Raw genomic sequence first — 19939 nt, 5'->3', positions numbered from 1 at the left:
TAAGAAAATAAAAACGAGATATGCAGTGTGTGATATTTTAATTTGTGAAAATCATTGTGTCAATAGAAAAGAAATCATACGTTACAAATATGACAATTACTAAAAATTATATCTTTAAATATGTTGTGACCACATAACATAAGTTTGAGTAATTTAGCATACAATTAATAATACAAGCATACCTCAATTAGAAGCATTTATGAGATCAAATGAATACGAGTTCTCTAGTCTAGAACGCCGTAATATATAATTTACCATCATTTTATATATTCTAAGTAACCGAGAATTGTAATTTAGTAAAGAAGAATAAACGGAAATGATCTAAGACACATTCAAATATAAATATGGATGGTTTGTTCTGATAGTATCTCAATAAGAAATTATGTCCACTCTCCCTTTCTCATGGTTAATATTTGCATCATTATTACATCTCATCTCTAGATAGAGAACTTTGAGTTAAGATTATTTATTATTAACCATGAAAGAACAAATTAAATTTAAAGGTATTGGTTCGCAGTAGAGTGAATTTGAACTGGAGACCTTGGGATCCCTAGAGCATAGCCTATTACACATCGACTATTCTTCCACTTCCAGTGAAGTCTCCTAACTTGATACTTGCCTTCATGAAATGAAAGCCGGAGAGAAAGAAAGAACGAGAAAAATGTTCGAATGAAGAAACAAACAAACAAACAAACAAACAAACAAACAAACAGAAATAAAAATAGGAGTGTTTCGCTTTCCGAATGAAAGTTAAAGTAACTCAGGACAAGCTTCTCGAAAGTAATAATCGAACAATAGTCGGCTAAACCATACTTTGCTCTTGTAACCTATTTTTTTGACCTATCGAGAAAATTGGCAAAAAATAACGTTTTCAACAACTTTCGTAAGCTTTTAGTTTGTATAAATATTCACTTGAAAGGTATTTGGCCAAGTTTAATTAGCAAAGTAACTTTTGCCAAATAGTACTGTGATAAACAATTTCTACATAGATTGTGTTACTTTGAATCAATATAACTATTATAATATTAGGAAAGTATTTTTGTCATACATTACATACGTAAGGGAGCCGTTAGCACGGTACACTTCTGTTCAGAAAAATATAGAAATCCTCTCAGAGATTAAGTTCGAAAATTGAGCCTAGATCCATCACAATTCCCGCAGATGTGCACAGAGGAAATTTCATTTTGCCTTTCTCGTTATATAGACATTAGCTGCAATAAGTACTTGTGCCAACTGAAACCGAGCGTTTTCAAGCAGTGAGTCTTCCTAAAGAACTTAAAACACATGAAGATCGAGAGCTCGAAACTCAGTCTCAGTCCTTTTTTTATTTCTCTTTTTGAACATGAAAATACGATTAAATAATTAAGAATGACAAATTAGTTACACGTGTAAATTTTGAGATATAATGATTAGTTGTTAAAATAATATTTTACTGTTATATTGCGTTTGCGTTTTTGTTTACTTTTAGTTCCAAAACAAATACTTATAAGACTTCTTATTTTGAATTGATAGAATAATCAGTGACACACACACACACACACACACATATATATATATATATATATATATATATATATATATATATATATATATATATATATATATATATATATATATATAGGGTGTTTCAAAACAACACCGACAACGTTTGGGAGCTGATTCCTGACACCAAGATAACACAGAAAGTAAAGACCAATCTGGGTGCACAAATCCTTCCTTTCGGAGATATAGCCTGCCGAGATCATGAAAAATCAACTTCGAAAATCCATACTTTCAAAACTATGGGACCTAACATAATCGTGTCAAGACTTCAGTTAGGAACTAACATTTGCCCTATCGAAATATCCATGTTTCAGATCCCTGTGGTACTTCCGCAACAATTTTTATAAAGGTAGTTGGTGAGTACTTCAATTATATGCCCGTAGAAAAACTCCCTTTATAAAAGCTGTGGTATGAGTACCTTACGGTTCTAAGACATAGATTTTTGGACACCGCACATATTAGTTCCTAAGTGAAGTCCTGATCCGACTTCGGTATGTCCCATAGTTTTGGAGCTATGGAAATTTAAAGTTCAATTTTTCATGATTTCGGCAGCCTGTAACTCCGAAAGGAAGCATTTGTGCACCCAAGTTGGTCTATAATTTTTGTCTTATCTTGGTGTCGGGGCACGGTGGCTCAGTGGTAGAGCATTCACCTCCGGTGCTTAGGGTCCCTGGTTCGATCTCAGCTCCCGCCGTGTGGACTTTGTGGTGGACAAACACCGTGCTCGTGGGTTTTCTCGGGGTTATCCCATTTCCTCCGACTTTCTTCATCCCACCATTTAAATCATCTCTCATCATCACCGTCTCCTTTAGCCTAACCGGCATAATCGTCTGACGTAAAACTTAATGATTTCATTTTTCTCTCATCTTGGTGTCAAGAATCACCTCCAAAACGTCGTCGGAGTTTTTTAGACACCCTATATATCCTAAATGTGCTGAAGAGGTTTTGATAAAAGCCTTGGGGTTTCATCCCCAACGAAGGGAAAATGCAAAAATACACCTCCTCGCGGAAGAGAGCGGTCAACGTCTTAAACGTAGGTGGAGACCAGCTGACTCTGGGTATAACGAATCAGATTCTACCAGGTGTCAACGGCCTTTTCGGATGTCAGGGCAGGTTCTAGCCTTTAGGAGGGGAAACTGTCCTAAAAGGCGGGTGAACACAAGGTGGTGAACAGCATGGGGATATGGAAAGGAAATAGGAATACTTCCACTTTATCTTTATTCTAGGAGGGACGAAAAAGGAGAATAAACAAATATGATGGTTCTCCTAAGGTAAAACACTTCCGAGGTAGAGTAGTCTCCCGTTCGGATCTTCGAGTGGGGACTACGCCGGAAAGAATCATCAGGTGAGAAAATAAAAATAATAACATTCATTTCAGCAGATGAACATAGATCGTGTGAGTAAACTTGACAATTTAAAAGTGTAAATAGACAAATGTAAAGTGAACATAATGAGCTTAAGTGAAGTGAGGTGGGCAGGAAAAGGTGAGACAGTATCGGGAAGTTTCACAATATTCTATTCGAGTCGCGTTATGGCCGAGAGTGGTGTTGCGATAGCAATGATGCAAGAAGTGTTATCAATGTGGAATGGTGCAGTGCCCGCTTGATGTTTGTAAAACTAACAAGGGAAAGGTTTATCGCCACTCAAAGATAATTACACAAAATTGGGTGTAGAAGCAGGTAATGCAAATACAAAAAAAAAAAAAAAAAAAAAAAACGTGTGGAAGCATTAGTTTCGCAGGCATACTTTTCATATAAATATAGCGGTCTGCCACATTTAATTCAAAATGGTTACGTTTTGAACATATATTTTTCCATATATTTTTCTCATACCTTACTCTACATGTGACACCTTCATGCTGAGTTTCGTTTCCATATACTGTTAGATATATATTGGTCGTTTTACGGTGCATTTACTGGCAACCAAAACCGCCAGTAATTCTCCGTACTGTTTCACTATAGTCGACGTAAAAAATGTGCAAAATTGAAGAATTTTCTCAAATATTACGGAATTTTCGGAAAATTACGGTGAAAAATTGGCGTTCTTGGTTGCCAGTGAACGCACCATATAAAATGTCAACGGATCTTTTAACCATGCAGCTCCAAAGTTTACAGTTGGACATACTTTTGAAATATAAAATCGCTCTTTCAGGCCGACATGTTAGTTTCTAGCTTGGAAATTATTGTTATTTTAACAAATCATTTTCTTAATATTAGTCAATATACATGCCAAAGCTCATGGCTTTAGTAATTTATTCTAATTGTTCGGAAAATTGTGTCTGTCTTAGCTACCGTATTTTCGCTCACACTTACACTTACAACTGCCCATTTGGACACAGATCCTCAGTATTCCAAACACGTGTACTATATATGATTGAGTCACGGTTATCGACGTTCTAAAGCACTATCTTCCCATCTCTATCTCCTACTGCAGTTGATGTAGCCAGGTGTTGCATGTTCAGGCCTTGTACACATCTATCCACTCAAACACCGATACTGTTCTCTGAACTGTTTTGTTTATAATGGAATAGTTCCACAGCACGGGCTGAAAGTCTAACATCATGAACTGAGCACAAGTCTGTTGTTCCAAACCTGTTTATGTATGCTTACCACAAATCAATTAGCACCTTGATGGTTGGGTAAGACTAAACGTCCCATTGATCAGGTCAGTAATTCAAGTCGCAGATTCGAGCTTTATCCTCGACATTGATTTATTTCTGTTTATATATTTTCTTTACATTTTATTAATTTTCTTAATTTAATTTCATTGGGCTACCTTACCTAGTGATTCATTCCCAATGGACAAGAGATAAGACGGGTTATGACAAGCGCAGTTGATAGATTTAGTATCCAAACATTTGCCTGGTGCGACTCAGAGTGGACATTGGAGCATTTTCTGTTCAGCTGATCTTTTCTGTTTTCAGTCCACTTTATTTAACTTCTTTTGCATTGGTCGCTACATTAAGCAAAACATCCGTACTATCAATATCTGTTTTCTCCATAAGTATAGGCTCCAGTCCTTCTGATTCCGGACGTCTGCGAAGCGAAAGCTTTTACACGTTCTTTTTTATTCTCATTACCTACTGCTACACCAAATTTGGCGGAATTATACCTGAGTGGCATCACACCCTTCCCTCGTAAGTGCAAAACCAGTGTGATAATACAAGTATATAAGCCAATAACCGACCTTGATGACAATGAGGTACAATTAATGTATGATGGGATTAACGACATATTGTACCAGGAGGGAAAATGTAAGGTCAACGCCATAGCAAACGGATACTTTAACAGCGTAGTGGGAGAAGGAACCGCGAATAAGGTAGTGGGATCATTTGGGCTAGATAGAACAAACGAACGGGGCCAAATGCTTATCGACTTCTCTAAGCAACATGATATGGTGGTGACGAACACGTGGTTTAAGAAAGGAAAAGATCAAGGTGAACACATGGAAAAACCCAGGAAATAAGAAACGCTATCAAATCGATTACATTCTTGTAAACCAGCGTTTCAGGAATAGTGCACGAAACGTGAAGAAACTTCCGGAAGCAGATATAGATTCGGATCACAACCTCCTAGTGGGGGAAGTTCAAACCTGGTTAAAGACAGTCTTGGAAAATGGGGGGAATCGAAAATGAACTGAGATCAACTAAGAAGTATGGACAGTGATGTGAAAGAAGAGATTGATGAAAAATCTTACGTAATTGTCGATATGGCAGATAATATAGAAAATAGTCGGGGAAAAGTTAAATTCTACTTCACCCACCCTACAAATAGCACTGGCAAGATTATCAAGAAAACCATGGATAACTGAAGCGATTCTTAAGAAGATGGAGGAATGCAGAAGAGCAAAGACCACAGACATCAAATAATGTATAAGGCTGAATAATGAATTGAGAAGAGGGACAGACAAGGTCAAAGAAAAGCACATCGAACAGATATGTGAAGAAATAATGGAATTTCCATTGTACGGCAGTAATGATCTGATGTATCAGAAGGCACAAGAATTAGGAGGCAAAGCTAGCAAATATATGCACACGTTTGGAATTGAAGATCAACAAAATCATGTAGTCACTGACCATCAAGAAATCCTTAGAGTGTGAGAGGAATACATAAAAGATTTTTATGACCCAATCGCCCCAAAGACATTGCGACCGAAGTAGACGAAGGGGCTGATGATGAAGAAAAAGGATACAGTATGTTAAAAAGTGAAGTAGTACAAGCCATTAAATACATGCGAAGGGCAAGGTCACTGGAGACGACGACATACCAGCAGATTTACTCAAGGGATTAGGAGACAATGGAACGCAAGTACTGACTTCACTTATTAACAAGATCTACCTGAGTGGAGAATGGCCAAAGGGTTTTCTTGATGTTACGATGATCGCATTGCCCAAGAAAAAGTAAGCAAAAAGTTGGAGCAGCGAGCACAGAACAATTAGCTCTATTTCACACACTGGAAAAATAATTGCGCGCATACTGAACAGACGGTTGGAAAGCAAGATAGAAAAGATGGTGGAGGAAGATCAATTTGGATTCCGAAAAGGGAAAGGCATGTGAGATGACATTGGTTTGATGAGAACTATCTCAGAACGAATTCTTGGTGTAAAGGAAGAGTTGTGTTTGTGCTGCATAGAATAGCAAAAAAAAAAAAAAAAAAAAAAAAGAAAAGAAAAAAAAAGAAAAAAAGAAAAAAAAGAAAAAAAGCCTTTAAAAGGCTTAATTGGACTTCTTCAACTTCTGCTAACAAACGTCTGCAAATATGTAAATAAAGTGGTGTCAACTTGAGAGACCGATGACTCATTTGCGACTTTCATATAGGTCAACGAGTCAAGTTGCGCTTGAATGAAGGAGAAATCGATAGTGTGGATATAGGAAGAGCTGTTAAGACAAGTATGTAATATGCCGCCCCAATTATTCAATATTTACACTGAATGTTAAATGAATGAAGCATTAATGGGAATTGCAGATTTCCAGATTGGAGGTCAGATTATTAACAACATCAGTTATGCAAATGATATGGTAATTATATCTGGAACCGAAGAAAGATTACAGGAGATGGTTGACAATATAGTTGACAACGGAAAATTATGTGGAATGGGAATCAACATCGGAAAATCGAAAGTCAAGAGAATGCCCCGTGGAAATGCGCCATTACGGGTCACAGTGCAACAAAGAGAACTTAAGAAATCGATCATTTCAAATATCTGGGAAGTATTCTGACGAAAGACGCGTACTACATCAAAGAGACCAGGACAAGAATTGTCATAACCAAAGAAGTATTCAACGATGAAAGGTCACTCTTAACTAGCAGCATTAATATTGGACTTAAGAGGAAATTGCTTGCGTGTTACGTCTAGAGAATAGGACTTTATGGTTGACACTTGGACATTGCAGAAGTTAGAGAAGAATTATTTAGAGAGCTTCGGGATGTGATGTTGGAGGAAGATGATGAAGATAAAATAGACAGTGATCGTAAGAAACGAAAACGTTTCAAAACGAATAGCAGAGGACAGGGTCCCGAGGTCGATTCCCGCTTAGTTAAGTAAAGAAAATGTTATCATTTGCAATATTGATATTTTCGATGTATAATGACATGAAAATATTAAATTTCTGTTAGACATAGGGTTGAGACGACGTTATTGATTTCACGCGCTACAGAAACAGAAATACTAAAAAATGACTCAGATGTATTAACCTTGATTTGCACTGTCTGAGAATGTAACGTGTTTAACAAACAATTGATGAATACTTAAAACACTTCCTTAGTAACGGTCAAAATATGACTGGTCAAAAATAAACATTATTGTTTCCTAGCAGTTGTGGAATTGTTCATAGTGGAATACTTCTTCTTCTTTTAATAATAATAATAATAATAATAATAATAATAATAACAATAATAATAATAATAATAATAATAATAATAATAATAATAATAATAATAATAATAATAAAGTTTACCATTTCCAGTACGTTTCTTAAATCCATTCAACCAAAATTTGTAAATTGGGATAATTCTTTACTATATTCGTATGTATATTTCCTTTAAAAATATCAATAAAACACATAAATAGAATATCGTCCAGGAGTTGCCACCTTTTCTTCTCATCCTTTTCATTCCAGAGATTAATCATTCAAAATTATCACTTATTAAGCAATTCATCCTTGGACAGAGTCGTAACCAATATCCTTTCCTTTTTGTATCGACTTCAATATTATTCCTTCTTCATTTATTCTTCTCGAAATTTCTCTATTTATTTTCTCTTCCCATCTGATTTTTCTATCTCTCTCCATATCTACGTCTCTAATCTTACGATGTATATATTTTATTTTATTAATGATGATAATTGCGTTTACTGTAGCAAAAGGACAAATTTGGTGAGGAGTATGTTTCGATTCTATACGAATGGTTTAATAATATTTATGCCTCACTTCATTTTATTGAGTTCTTCAGTCCCCTCTATATCTCTGCAAGAGAGGATGAGTGAAATTTGAGAATCTGAATGAAATAGATCTGGGATTTTTTTTTCCGGCAGCCATTCTTTTCGAAAATAGAACAGATGTATATTACTGACTCAATGTCGAATGATCAGTTTATATTCTTAGTGTTGTCCCATACTATTGATTCACACTCTACGCCACAGTAGACATCTGCATATTTTTACTTGTGTAAATTTCTTCCCATTTTTATTAGCACATTACTAAATATTTTGTAATTTCATATCAGACGATTATTTACGAAAGGAATATGGAAATACTTCACAAAGCTGGAAACACAACTCTTTGTTTTCATTAACCCTTTCCCCTCGAATTTGTTTTGACACAGCAAGCTGTACTGCTCGGATTTATTTTGAGATAATTTTAGTGATTTCTGCTTACTACCATTTCAATACAAATAAACAACCACATTACAGAAAATACCTTTGTTTTATTTAAAAATACATAAGAAATTTAGCATAAACTGCCCTTTTACATATCTGTTACCTATATTTGCGCTGTGTGTGATATTTTTCGAAACATTCACCTGGATGCAATCCAGGTTTTCTGGAGCACGTATTACGAAAATACACAGTCTCTCTCCTCCCACCTTTTACTTTTCTATCACTGCACACTGCACAGTCTTTGGAATTACTCTTTGGATTGGAATATATAAAATGTGGTGCACCATTCAGTCTTTCTTCCGTATCTGTAGACGACGGCCTCCCTCGCTTGCGTTGTGTATTTCGGACATTGCCTACCAGCTGAGTGATCAACTTTTTTCTGTAGTCAATATGGGCAACTCTTGGATTTTGATTCATTTGTCCCTGCGTGTTGAATAATAAGAAACTATTCACAATTGCTACCTCTAATAGCCAGAAAAATAACTTTCTCTACCATTTCACCGATTTACGCATAAAATTGGCAGCAGTTGTCGACTAAGGAACGGCCGAGTAAGGAGTTGAATAGACGCCCAAAAGATGGAAGAAGTTGTCGACTAATTCATACAAGCGGGGCTCTGTCGACATGCTAGTAATTAAAGCGTCAAAATTAGTGCGGGGTAGGCCCGACATACGAACGGAAAGGAAAATTTCGAATGTCGGGGCTCTCGCCGCATTCGAGGGGAAATGGTTAAGTAATGTATATATATATATATATATATATATATATATATATATATATATATATATATATATATATATATATATATATATATAATTCTCGATAGTAATGAAAATGAAGTTACCTTCATTGCACTGAGTGTACTATATATAATCCTAGCATAATATCCGTTCTTCGTACAGGAAGAATACGTTCCATTTTGGACACAAAGGGCACCAAAACTGTCACCAATCAAATTAGTGAGCCCAAAAGCTATGAATTCGAAACTAATGTCAATCATTTTCTATTATTTTTAAATGTCAACACCCTCCATTAGGAGTACTAACGTTTGTTGAATTTGGATTTAAACTTCATCCGAAATGTCACTGTTTATCTCAGCGAATAAGACAACTAAGTATTCAATACTAATATCGATCATTTTCGATCATTCATATATACCTCACCCTTTCCCATCCAGCTGCAGCATCAAAATGAAATGATACGAACTATACCATGCCCGAACCTCATCTATGTTCAAAAATTTGATCGCGACCGGTTGGGTGTTTCAAAATTATTAAGTTGCAAACGTAGTCGCTTACATTTGTATTTATATTTTATGTATGTAACCCTTCTCACCCTTCGCCAAAATTGTAAGGCTGATTTTGGATGTGAACTACATCAGAAGTGTCACTGTTCATCTCAGAAACACTACAAATTATGGACTCGAAATTAATATCAATCGTTTTCGATCATTGTTTATATATCTCTTCTCATCCCACTCTCCCTCTAAGTTATGGCATCAAATTAAAACATAAAAAACATCATAGATCCGAACCTCATAAAATTAGTTTGGCGTATACATTTCTAATTACATGATTCTTTGTGTTTATTTTAATTTCACAATCTTCTTAGTGATTATTAAACAGATTTTAAGTCAAGAAGTCTTACAAGTATGTGTTTTGGAACTAAAAGTAAAATGATAAAGACAAAAAGTGCAATGTAGCAATTAAGAAATATGTTAACATGAAAATCTTATATTTGCAATTTACATGTGTAAGGAATATTGCATTTTAATTATTTCATCATATTTTCATGGTTAAAAGAATAAATAAAAAAATCAGAGACCAAGTTTCCAACCCTCGATCTTCAATTTTCCTAATTTCTGTACTAAGACTCAGTGAATTACTAAGCTCAGCTACTGTCTGCGCAAGTACTTTTAGCAGCTGATACCTCCATAAGGAGGGAAGGAAAATGCAATTACTCTAAATATATACAATAATGGAGATGGATCTAGGCTTCATTTTTGGACTTAGTCTCTGAAAGTGTTTCCTTGTTTTTCTGAACAGCAGTATACTTCGCTAACGCCTCCCTTGTATATACAATATATGACTACAAAAACGTTCTTAATATGAAAATAGATATATTGATTCAATGTAACACAATCAGTACGGAAAATTTTATCATAGCAGTACTTAGCAAAAGTTACTTTTTTAATTTAACCGAATGGATTGCAAAATAACTTTTGGCCGAGAATTAAAACAATCTATAAATTTAACCTCTTGTTTTTCTTGACTAAAGTAACAGAGTAAGATACGAATTCTTTTTGTCAATTTTCTCTTTCACTAGCATCAGAGAAATGGATCACAAGAGCAAAGTATGATTTACCTGACTACTGCTTAGTTATTAGTTTCCAAAAGTTGTCCTAACCGAGACTTAGCTACATTCAGAAAGTGAAACATATTTATACTTATTTCTATTTTTTTCTCAGTCAAACATTTCTTCGTTCTTTCTTTTTCTCACGCCTTGATTTCATGAACGCAATTATCAAGTTAGGAGACTTCTCTGGGAGTGGAAGAATAATCGATGTGTTATAGGCTATAGTCTACGGATCCCAAGGTCTCCAGTGCAAATCCACTCTACTGCAAACTAATACTTTTAAATTTAATTTGTTCTTACACGGTCAATGATAAATTTTGTTTGCTCAAAGTTTTCCATATAGAGATGAGATGCAATAATGATACACATATTAACCAAGACAAAGAGACAGTGGAGATAAATCCTATTGAAATACTATCAGAAACTGCCTTCCGTATTCATATTTGAACATGTTTTTAGGTCATTTCTGTTTATTCTTCTTTACTAAATTACAATTCTCGGTTACTTAGAATATAGCAAGTGATAGTGAATGATACGTTACGGCAAATCCGGACTTTAATCCTCGAAATACCAGGTTGAGTGTATAGCGAGACTAGAGATGCGTAATTCATTACGAACTACTTGAGCACAACCAAACACTCAATGTAGAGCTAAAATAAATTAAAAACAGAGACCGAATAATCAAGAATGGCATATTTCTGCAACACCACAAAGCCAGGCCTCACATGAACAATATGACCAGAGCCACATTCGAAAACTTGAATGTAAAGTGTTATCCCTTCTTTATTTTCTGCTGATAGACATCCTCAGATTTTCGTAATTTTCAATCGCTTTCGAACGCTTTACGCCGTATGTCCTTCAACAGTGACATGGAATTCAAGAGTTCGTTTACTGATTCTTTGAGTCAAGAGAGGAAGATTTCTAGCGTCAAGGCTTGGAGAAACGTATTGAACGGCAGGAGGAAAAAAAATATGATATTGGTTAAACTGTTGTAGTTTATTTGTCCAAAATAAATAAAAACGTTTTAAAAACACGCTTTCTTTAAGACTAAATAGTATTAACAAGGAAAAGAAAAATAAATTAATAAAGTAAATCATACTAAAGAGTATAACGTAATTGTTTGTAGACTTTTTTTTTTTTTTTTTTTTTTTTGCTTTTTAATGAGTTTATATTAACACCTGACCGTAAAGAAAAGCACGGGGAGGGCTCGGATGTGCCAACTATTTATAAGATATGAGCTGTAAACATGCGCCGTTGAATGAGAAATTTAGATCCTGGATAAAGACAGAGGAAGAACAATATCCACAAAGGAATTAACCTAAAAATCATTCCACTGCTCGGGTATTTATACTATTTCTTTATGTACGCCCGCATATAAATATCTATCGTAGGTTGCATACATCGAAGACACTCAGAAGCAACCTGAAACGTGGCTACCTTCTGACGCGCACAATCCCTCCTCGAGCACAAAAACACAAAAGTAGTTACGTGCGTGATTGCATCTGGCGAATATATATCTGCGCACAAAATTTGTTGGCTCATATCGACTCCTTTCTACGCGTATACGTTATTTTATTTATACAGTAAGTACTGAAGTATGTGAGAGTGCTTTAATTGCTTTTGTTTTGAATATTTCATAAACATAATTTATGTTTTAAAAATTAAAATTAATGATATGACATGATCGAATTAAACCAGTTGCACAGCTGAAGTAAGAATTAGCAAAAAAAAAAAAAAAAAAACACTCGGGGTACTTGATGCACACTGTACAAACTCTTTAGTTTTGTTTTCAGCAAAAAGAAAAAGTAGAATAACAGACAATTTATACAAAAGCTACTCGTCTCTCTCTAGCATTTAGAAACCTGTGTTAGGTCCTAAATATATTCAAATTATTCTTAACGACTAAATATTCCGATTACCTTAAGGATTCCATTTACGAATGAAAATGTAACACTCCCACAGTTCAAGTATACACTCAACTCTAACTTAATTATAATACGAGACTTGACAATGATATCAATTAAAAAAAAAAAGAAAGAATGAAAAAAGTGTGAGGATAGGGTGGATCTTCGAGAACATCTACGGACAGAGTGCTTTTCATTTGTCCACCACAAAAACCTACTTTCTAAGACCTGAGATCGAACCAGAGATCTCATTGACTACTTTACCCTTAACCACCGTGCCCCCTACGGAATTTTTCAATAAAAATATGTTTCAATCCATATAATAGGTGCATAATATCATTGTTCAAGAATACAGTGCCCACCCCGTATGCGAGGTGTATCTAGTTCAACGCGAGTTTTGTAGTTTTTGCGGTTCGTGCGTTTTCTCAAGTTTCTCTATTTTCCTCCCCAATTATATTTTAGCCACTAATTTTAATAATTATTCACTCTTATAAATTACCCATCTCTCTTAACCCTCTGCTAGAAAAAATATGTGACCCCCTGCTGACTTCACTTAATACATTTCTGTCAAAGTACAGAAGAAAAGTTACGGGATTATGTTTAAAATTTTGGTCATATTTTATTTCATGATGTTGATTGTATCTTCATGGTTCATTTTAGATAGTCAGTTGAGATTTTGATCAGATTGGAGGCTCCTATCCACCTGGAGGCCCACGACTATAGCCCCTTTAAGCCCCTCACTTAATCCGGCCCTGCCAAAACTTGATGCAAATTAAATCCAAACCTCCGATGAAAATAGTAACTAAATATTAATAATTTGCTTTACTCTGCTCCTTTTAGGAAGCAAGATGATTTTGGCACTAGTCGTCCTCGGTTGGATTGCAGAGTATGTAAGTGTGATGTCAGTGAGTTTTCTTAGCGCTTTATAGTTACTTTTCACATTCACATTCCATCAATGATATCATAAATATTTTTTGTCATGAGTAATTCGTTCCCTTTAACCTACACGGCATAACCGTTAGACGTGAGGCTTCTAGGTTTTAAAGGAACAAAAACTATCGAAAAATAAACAAAATCTTATATGTCCATTAACTTGCACGACATAATGGTAATTTATACATTTTTTCGCTAATTTCTTGTGAATAAAGTAACCGTAACCTTAGAATCCTTCTGATTTGAAATTGCATTTTTTTGTGTACACCTAACTATTGTATAGAAGTTAAATTTGGGTGTGTTAGCAATGGTCGCTTCTTTCTGACTCGACACGTTCAGCCTTAGTTAATAAAATTGAACAATTGTTATTTCTCTTACTTCTAAATACAAAAGGGGGACAGGAGTAAGGGTTTCTGTTATATAAGTACTACCACATTTTACCTTTCTGCTAGAAAACTACAAAATAAAAAATATTAAAAAGAGGAACAGTATGGGCAGCCGCCTGCTTTATTGTGAAACAAGTTATTGAAACTTTTCCTCTTTCATATTTTAAAATACTATTCTACAGTTAAATTTCAGTCATAAAAGATGCAATATGAATCCACCTGATGCATTCGTAAATCAACGCCAGTCCTTATGCATCTGACATATTTACCTTTCCGGGCAGGATTAGATACATTAAAAATGACGACTTGCATGACATAAACATGGCCGTTATTTTATGTTATAAGGGATAAATGGAAAAGAAATAGGTTGGATTTTGAACTCTCATTCTAAAATAGCCATTATATAATTTGTTACATATTTTCGGATATAACAAGTGAACATTGTGATGCAATTTGCACCATTTTATATGATTACATATCGTTAAGTCTTAGGTCTATCATTGTTTAGATTAACCAATTTTTAAGACTTACTGCTCTGTTACTTAATGAATTATGTGGATATGATATATCGCTGGAACCTGCAAAACGTTGTTATCAGTTAAATTTAAAAGCTTCATCAATACCTTCTAATTAAGGACACCTTATGCAGAATTCATTGAATGCAAGTACGAAATGTATAAATGTTGCTAACGCATGTACTGAAAATTGAATGCAAATATACTTACCATTCAGGGCTCAAATCACAGTGAATCACTACTTCATAACTAACAAGAGTGTGGGCTGCACTTCACCCTTCACGACGGATATTTTGCCACGTACCAGGAGAAATATGTCGCAACTGTCAACAGGAAACGCCTAACACTTCCAGACATGACTAATTGTCAACAATACAATTTCTGATGTTCGTGTGAAAGTCTGGGTGGGCAAACCTAACAAAGGGTTTGCCATTCCTCCAAGTCTATGTTCTCTTCCACCAACCAATGAATCATTTACTGAAAATGTTAAAATAGCACAATACTAGCTGTATCTACGGAACTCAGCAGGAATAAGCAATCCAAAATGTCTCGGTCCTGTGGATTATGGGTGGGTTAAGGACGAATTGAACAAATCACTGGTACTCATCACAATCCCCCCTGGAGTTTCGTATGCCCGTGAATCAATTTTGAAATGAGTAAAATGTGGTTGTTCCAAAGGGAACATATGCCGATACTCGGTATATTACTGGTTTGTTAAAAGAATACCTTGCACTTTATTCTGTAGTTGCAGTTCTTGATTTAGAATGTTTGAATTTGCATTGGAGATGCAAGGGCTAAAAAAAACGGCTTTTTTTTTAAAAAAACTCGGTTTTTTCTGCTTCGCTTTTTTGACTGGGAAATTTTGGGCTTTTTTCAGAATTTTGCTTTAAATTGATAAAGCAGACTTTGTTTCGCTTCTCTACCGCACAAGAACTCATTTGATTAGTGGTTGATGTAGATAATAATATAGAACTTCTAAAATAAAGCATGAATTTCGAAAAGATTTTTTAAAAAAATTCTTAACATATTTACATTATGAATTCCAAAGTATTAGCCAATATATATATATATATATATATATATATATATATATATATATATATATATATATATATATATATATATATATATATATATTTTTTAACTTCTTATGCACAAAAATAAATACTTAAAAAAAAGATACACAAATAACTAGCAAAATTGTATGTAGTATTTTTACTTCAAAATATCACACACCCTCTTTTTGAAACAAAAAACAAAACATGAGAAAAATACATTTATATGATAATTTTAAAAGCTGAACATCAAGAACTTCGTTTCGAGTGGTTCTGTACATTCTTGAAATTTTTAACTTTCATATACATTGTATGAATATTTCGAACAAATTTTTCATTCATTGATCACATACGTAATAATGTTACCACCTATCAGATGCTTGGAATCTGCAAAATCGGTAAAATTCCGAATTCTATAATGCACTGACTATTCCTTAAGCTTGTTCAAAATCGGGAAAGTACCAAATTTTCTGTACCTGGATCATATACGTAATAGACTGTTCATCTGATCGTGCGGTTTCCTAGGCTTATAACTACCATCGCGGTTTACCCAATCCTGAAGATTTCTGAATTTTTAACGACAGGAATTCAACATATCATTACGAAACTTTTTAAAAAAAAAATGAGAAAAAATATGGAATACATTTAAGAAGAGTAGAAAGAATCAATTACTGTTCTACTTCACAAGAAAGGCGACAAAACTGACTGTAATAATTATCGAGGCATTTCTCTTAACATTCTATTAACAAGATTGATTCTACACGTAGATGAAATTATTGGAGATTATCAGTGTGGATTTAGGGAAATCGATCAACTATCGACCAGATATTTACTATTCGATAAATACTCGAAAAGAAATGGGAATATATTACCCAGTACATCAGCTGTTTATTTGTTTTAAAAGGCTTACGAATCGGATAGGAGGGAAACATTGTATACACGACTCCAAAAGTGCATTACCACCTGCAATTCTTCTTTTCCTGCAATAGCATGCAACCCAAAATGCTCGGCGGTTGGGTTGGTTCCGTATTCGAAAGGCGCTGGACCAAACCTCAATTTTGTAATAAATATATCAGTGTGGCAAACTGCAAATAAGGGAATAAAACAAATTGTTAAAAATGACAATAATATTATCGTGACGGAGATGGATGACATCAAAAGTTACAAAATGATCTTACTTAAGAAGTTCAAACAAGATGAATGGCAAGAAACATATATCAGAGGAAAGCATTTCTCTCCTCACCTCCCAAAAAAAAGAATCTCATAAAAAAGAAAAAGTTACATACAGTTACGTAAGTTTTGATATAAAAGCCCCACTCTATATTGTGGAAGTTGACACCCGAAACGCAAGAACAACTGAGCCAAAGTCAATGAAATTGTGCACAGATATTGTAGACGTAAAAGGAGGGAATACGAGTTTCGTATTTTCCTGGAAAAAACGGCTGGGTGGGGCACGGACCCCTCCAAACCTTTGATCACGAAATATCATAACTGCTAGTAACAGTATGTCAGAAGTGTGTAAAAGACATGAAGAATTGCAACGGAACTTTCTGTACTGAAAGTACGCAAAAACTAAAGGAATACGGGCTTTTTAAATTTTCTGCGGAAAAACGGATTTAGGGGCCAAAAGGTCCCACCCCAAATTTTGAAACTTAACGTCCAAAAGGCAACAAGAAGTGAACCGAAGTGAACGAAATTAAGCGCAGATGTTGCAAACGTAACATGAGGATACGAGTTTTGTATTTTCCTCGAAAAAACGGTTGGGTGGGGCGCGGACCCCTCTAAACCTTTGATCACGGAAAATCAAATGTGCTGGTAACAGCATGTCAGATGTGTGTAAAGGACATGAAGAATTTAATCAAACTGCGTGTATGGACAATACGCAAAAAATAAAAGAAAACATTTATTTAAATTTTCTGTGAAAAAACGGTTTTAAGGGGAAAAAGCTCAAACCCAAAATTTTGAAAGTTGATGCCCGAAATGCAAAAGGAAGTGAACCGAAGTGAATGAAACTGTGCGCAGATATTGTAGACAAAACGGGGAATCCGCGTTTCGTATTTTCCTCGAAAGAACGGTGGGGCACCGATCCCTCCAAGTATTTGGTCACGAAAAGTGAAAAGTGCTAGCAACAGTATGTCAGTCAGATGTGTGTAAAGAACATGAAATATTGAAACGAAACTTATTGTATGGATATTACACAAAAAATAAAGGAACACAGGATTTTCTATGTTCTTCACAAAGACGGTTTTAGGGGGTAACCTCAAAATTTTGAAATTTGACGCCCGAAAGGTAAGAAGAAGTGAACCGAAGTGAAAGAAATTTTTCACATGTATTGTAGATATAAAATGTGGGAATACGGGTTTAGTATTTTTCTGGAAGAAACGATTCGGTGAGGCACTAACCCATCCAAAGCTTTGGTCACGAAATATCAAAAGTGCTAGTAACCGTATCTTAGATGTCTGTAAAGGACATGAAGAATTGCAACGAAACTTTATGAATGGACAAAAAAATGAATATTGTTTTTTTATTTCCCGCGGAAAAACGGTTTTATAGGGAAAAAGTTCCCACCCAAAATTTTGGAAGTTGACGCCCGAAAGGCAGAAAAAAATGAAATCTTTGAGTTTTACGTCCCACGGTTATGCCGGTTAGACTAAAGGAGACGGTGATGAGTAATGAATGAAATGGCGGAATTAAGAAAGTGGGAGGAAACGGGAGAACCCCGAGAAAACCCACGCACACGGTGTTTGTTCACCACAAGGTTCACTTGGCGGGGGTTGGTATCGAAGCCGGGACCCCAAGCACCAAAGGTGAACTCTACCACTGAGCCACCGCGGCCCCTGAAAGGCAGAAGTAAACCGAAGTGAATAAAAATTTTCACAGATATTGCATACGTAAAATGAGGATACGAGTTTCGTATTTCCTTGGAAAAAACGGCCGCGCGGGGCACGGACCCCTCCAAGCATTTGACCACGAAAAATAAAAAGTTCTAGTAACAATATGTCAAATGTGTGTAAAGGACATGAAGAATTGCAACGAAACTTTGTGTATGAACAATACGCAAAAAATAAAAGAATATGTTTTTTAATGTTCTGCAGGAAAACGGTTTTAGGAGGCAAAAGAACCCACCACAAAAGTTTGAAATTTGACGCCAGAAAAGCAAGAAGAAATGAACCAAAGTGAATGAAATTTAGTACACATATTGTGAAAATAAAGTGTGGGAATACTAGTTCCGTATTTCCTGAAAAAAAACTGTTAGGTGGGGCACGGACCCCTCCAAACATTTGCTCAGGAAATATCAAAAGTGCTAGTAACAGTATATCAGATTTGTGTAAAAGACATGAAGAATTCCAAAGAAACTTTATGTACGGGCAATACGCAAAAAAATGTAGAAGGGTTTTTTCTGCGGCAAAACGGATTTAGGGGCAAAAGCTCTCACACAAAATTATGAAAGTTGGCGCCGGAAAGGCAAAAAGAAGTGAACCGAAGTGAATCAAATTGTGCACGGACATTGTAGACATAAAATGAGGGAATATGAGTTTGATATTTTCCTGGAGAAAAGGGGTGGGAGGGGCACGGATCCTCCCTAACGTTTGATCACAAAATATCAAAAGTGCTAGTATGTCAGATGTGTGTCAAGGACATGAAGAATTGCAACATAACTTTGTGTATGGACAATACGCAAAAATTAAACGAATACAGGTTTTTCTGCGGGAAAACTGTTTTAGGGACCAAAGCTCCCACCCTATAGTTTGAAAGTTGAGCTCGGAAGGAAAAAAGAAGTGAACCGAAGTGAGTGCAAATGTGTACATATATTGTAGACATAAAATGAGTATACGGGTTTCATATTTTCCTGGAGAAAATGGTCGTGTGGGCCACGGACCCCTCCAAACCTTTGATAACAAAAAATTAAAATGCTAATAACAGTATGTAGAAAGTGTATAAAGGACATGAAGAATTGTAATGAAATTTTTGTATGGATAATACTCCAGAAATAAAGCAATACGGGTTATTTTATGTTCTGCTGAAAATGGTATTAGGGGGCAAATGCTCCCACACAAAATTTTGAAAATTGACGCCCGAAAGGCAAAAAGAAATGAACCGGAGTGAATGAATTTCTACACAGATACTGTAGACGTAAAATGAGGGAATACGGTTTCCTATTTTCCTGGAAAGAATGGTTGGACACCTCAAAACCTGTGATCACGAAATATTAAAAGTGCTACCGACATTATGTCAGATGTGTGCAAACAACATGAAGAATTCCAACATAACTTTGTGTATTAACAATACGCAAAAAATGAATACTTTTTTGTTCTGCAGAAAAACGGTTTCAGGGGCAAAAGCCACCACCCGAAATTTTGAAAGTTGACGTCC

The 19939-nt window shown here is 35.3% G+C and overlaps 1 long non-coding RNA gene across 1 annotated transcript in view; it reads right to left on the bottom strand.

Moving 5' to 3' along the window:
* Nucleotides 1–14824, bottom strand: part of LOC145673931 (uncharacterized) — a 185175-nt gene extending 170351 nt beyond the window's left edge. Inside the window, exon 1 of the long non-coding RNA XR_014128869.1 lies at nucleotides 14721–14824. This is a non-coding gene — a long non-coding RNA (uncharacterized LOC145673931). The remainder of the gene's footprint in view (nucleotides 1–14720) is intronic.
* Between the last annotated feature and the right edge of the window lie 5115 nt (nucleotides 14825–19939).

Source organism: Thermobia domestica, chromosome 17, assembly GCF_964235325.1.
Source record: "Thermobia domestica chromosome 17, izTheDome1.hap1.1, whole genome shotgun sequence".
Classification (NCBI taxonomy): domain Eukaryota; kingdom Metazoa; phylum Arthropoda; class Insecta; order Zygentoma; family Lepismatidae; genus Thermobia; species Thermobia domestica.
This window is presented reverse-complemented; position numbering and strand designations above follow the sequence as displayed.